Genomic DNA, 4,137 nt, shown 5'->3' on the forward strand with positions numbered 1-4,137 from the left:
GCCTGCGAGACCTAAAAATTGACGAATTTCTGTGGGGGTCGCTGGGACTGCCCATCCTTCAATGGCTTTGATCTTAGAAGGGTCCACATGTATCCCTTCTTGGCTGACAACATGACCTAAAAAGTTTACGCTTCGGAGCCAGAACTCGCATTTAGAGAGTTTTGCGTATAACTTTTCAGTTCGTAGGGTTTCCATGATTTGCCGGAGATGTCGGCCATGCTCCTCTTCGCTTCGAGAATAGACTAGAATATCGTCGATGAAAACGATGACAAAGTTGTCGAGGAATGGTCGGCAGACTCGATTCATCAGGTCCATGAATGCGGCAGGGGCATTCGTTAGACCGAAGGGCATTACAACGAATTCATAATGTCCATAGCGGGTTCGGAAAGCGGTTTTGGGAATATCCTCTTCCTGGACCTTGAGCTGGTGATAGCCGGACCGTATATCTATCTTAGAGAAGTAATTTGCTCCCTGGAGCTGGTCGAACAGGTCGTCGATTCGTGGAAGTGGGTAGCGATTCTTGATAGTGAGCTTATTCAGCTCTCTATAATCGATACACATCCTAAAGGATCCGTCCTTCTTCTTAACAAAAAGGACCGGAGCTCCCCAGGGTGAGAAGCTAGGTCGGATGAATCCTTTACTCAAGAGCTCGCTGAGTTGGCTTGACAGTTCTTGCATCTCCGCAGGAGCCAACCTATAGGGTGCTTTGGCCATTGGCGTAGCTCCCGGTACCAGGTCAATTCGGAACACGACTTGTCTTTCTGGGGGTATCCCTGGAAGATCTTCGGGAAAGACATCCGGGAAGTCGCAAGCCACTGGGATGTCTCGAATATTGACCTCTTCCTTGTACTTATCCACTATGTGTGCCAGAAACGCCAAGTCCTTCTTTTGTATACACTTTTGTGCCTTAATGCACGAGATAAGACGAAGGTTCGTACTGGGTTTGTCTCCGTTTATAATTAGGGTTTCGTGATTAGGGAGATGAAGGCGAACGACCTTCTCGCGACACAAAATTTCGGCATGATGGGGGCTCAACCAGTCCATGCCGATAATCACATCAAAACTCCTAATAGTTATAGGCATCAAGTTTATTTGAAAGGTATGTTGATTTAAAGTTAGGGTACATCCTACATAGATTTCCCCGGCTAATTCTGTTTTCCCATTAGCCATTTCCACCGTAAAGGTTTCATTAAGCTTTTGGGGTTGTTGTTTTAGCAAGTGTTTGAATTTGTTACTCACAAAGCTTCGCTTTGCTCCGGTATCAAACAGGATGCATGCATATGAGTGGTTAAGGAGAAACGTACTGGTGACGACAGCGGGATCCTGAACCGCTTCTCCTTGCCCCATAGTCAGCACTCTTCCTGCTGTTCCTGTCGCCTGGGTGTTCGCATTGGGACAATTTCGTCTGAAATGTCCAGTTTTCCTGCACCCATAACAGGTATAACTGGCTCCGTCCTTGGTGTTGTTGTTGTTGTTGTGCATCTGGTTTTGTGGAAACTGGGCCCTACAATATTTTGATGTATGGCCCTTCCGGTTGCACCTTGTGCACATCATCTCTCTGCATTCCCCGAGGTGATGGTAGTTACATTTGTTACACTTGGGAAGATTCCCTGTGTACTGCTTCGGAGTATTTGGCGTGGATAAGGCTGGAGCATGTGGTGATGGGGTAGCTTGGGTTGCTGCATGGACAGTCACTGTCTGTTGCTTCTTAGATGATTCTGAGTTCTGTTTACCTCTTCTCTTGTTACTCTTTCCTTTCTTCTTCTCTTCTTCCTTCTTAACATCCGCTTCCACGATCTTAACGCTCTTCTCGTTGCCATGATCATACAGTTTCTTGGCCAATCTTTTGGCGCTATCAAACGTCTCAGGGTTTGCCGCAATGACATTCCCTTGGATAGGTGCAGTCAATCCCCAGATGAACCTCTCAATCTTTTTCCCTTCTGAGGTGATCATACCCGGACACGGAAGGGATAGCTCGCTAAACCTGGATATGTATGCTTCGATGTTGGAGTTTTGAACTGTCAAGTTCCACAATTCCTGTTCCATCTTTTGTATCTCGCCTCTAGGGCAGTACTCTGCCAACATCATTTCCTTCAGTTCTTCCCAGGGCATCGCGTTTGCCACTGGAAGGGTCATGGCTTAAATGTGACCATTCCACCATGAAAGAGCTTGATCGACAAAGGTACATGCTGCGAACTTGACCTTGTACCCATCTGGACACCCGCAAATTTCAAAGACGGATTCGATTTTCTCAATCCACCTCTTTAGGGCTATGACGCCTCCCGTTCCATTAAAGGTTCGTGGATTGGCGTTGGTGAAGTCTTTGTAAGAGCATGCTTTGGTAGGTCCTTGATTTATTCCGTTGTTTGAACTTCCAGCTCCCTGCCCGTTGCCTCCGCCATTGTTCCCCTGGTGGATTTGCGCCATGGCTGCTGTGACCGCAGCAGATACAGCGGCTTGAAACACGGCTGAGTTGACTTCTGGGGGTGTCGGTGGTTGGTTATTTCCGCGGTTTGGTCTCTGAGGCATCTTGTTGTTACGGAACAGAAAGATGTTGAGTATGTATTGTTTTTAGGTTGAGAATTTCGTGAATCGATTTGCGCATCTAAGTGTTTCGATAATTTACACTAATCAATAGGAACATAAAACACATAATAGATAACAACATCACAATTAAACACATAATATTTTCCACTAATATTATCCGTACTTTGATACATGAAAATTTGCTCGAAAGAGCATACATAAAGTTCGGCAGCATAACGACTCTATGAGTAGTGTAATCACTTAAACATGGAGTCGGTAGTACATAATATAGCGAACATAAGAGAACATAGCACTAGTAGGGTAAAGCTGGTCCTAACACACTAGGAAGCGCCCAAAGGTGGTAGTGAGATCATATGCCGAAGTGTTGTGCCAACAACTGGGCCATCTCAGTTATTTCCCCAATGACTTCATCTCTTTCCTGTTCTGCCTGCACCGCTCGTGCTTCCATGGCGAATAGCTGTTGTTGTAGTGCGACAGCCTCAGCCTCAGGAGAACGATTCTCTCTTACGGGATTTCCTGGTGGGGCGGGGTGGTTCTGTGGTGTCTCGCTAGTAGGTGGTGTGACGGAGGCTTCATCTGTGCCTCCTTCTTCCTCCATATCGTCATTGGTCCCATCAAACTCGTAGTCTGTGTCTGTGTACTCGTCGGGTCCAACGCCGTGTGCTCTCCCTGGTCCTTCCTCAGGGTCATCTTCAATCATTCCTTGGTTCACCAAGACTTGGTGAAACTGAATGCCCTGATGCTCTTCTTCCATGGTGACTGTGAGGGGGAACACGTAATGAGGTATATGAATAAGCTATTATTAATCCTAAAATATTCTTAGTTGTTATGAAATTGGGTTAATGCATTCTTCTTTGATTAACAATAGGGTATGCCTTGGGTTTACTGATCACCGCGATCGTTCCAGGGCATGTGATAGTTGTATTACGAAGAATTGTAGTTGATCAGGCTACATTCATCCCTAATACAACTGTGAACAGTCCTGGCTTAACCGAGATGTCAGGTTCTCCCAATCGTCTTATTCGATTTGTTATTATGTTCATTTTTCTAAGCCGCACAAATAAGAATGTTTATTAGTGTATTTTATTTGTTTTGTTCAGAGTTATTTAGTCCCTCTATGGGTTTATAGTTGCATATCAATGTGTGGTTAGATATGCTAGTTCACTATAAACAGAGCTCTGATACTAACCTGTCACACCCCCGAACCAGACGGCGGAAACGTCCGAGGGCTCACGTGACTTAAATTGAAATATCATCACAATGAATATATATGAAACATAACACATGCATCACCAACCATTACATAGTACAACTGGCATTGTTTACATCAAGTACGAGGTTTACATTACATGATTTCAAAATATAAAGTGTTTGGTGATTAGCAACTACAAAAGAAACTTTCAACACACTGGATGCCTCCTTGTCTAACGATTACCTGAGAATACAAGTTATTTTGAAAACGGTCAACATATATAATGTTGGTGAGTTCATAAGTGTGTTTGATGTGAAACAGTTTCTGTCATTTGAAAAACCCAGAAAATCCGATATTTTCTGTATTAAAACTTTTCTTGAAAATGTGGTGATGATCCT

This window comes from Lactuca virosa, chromosome 6, assembly GCF_052849685.1.
Source record: "Lactuca virosa cultivar CGN04683 chromosome 6, Lactuca_virosa_CGN04683_v6, whole genome shotgun sequence".
In the NCBI taxonomy this organism is placed as follows: Eukaryota; Viridiplantae; Streptophyta; class Magnoliopsida; order Asterales; family Asteraceae; genus Lactuca; species Lactuca virosa.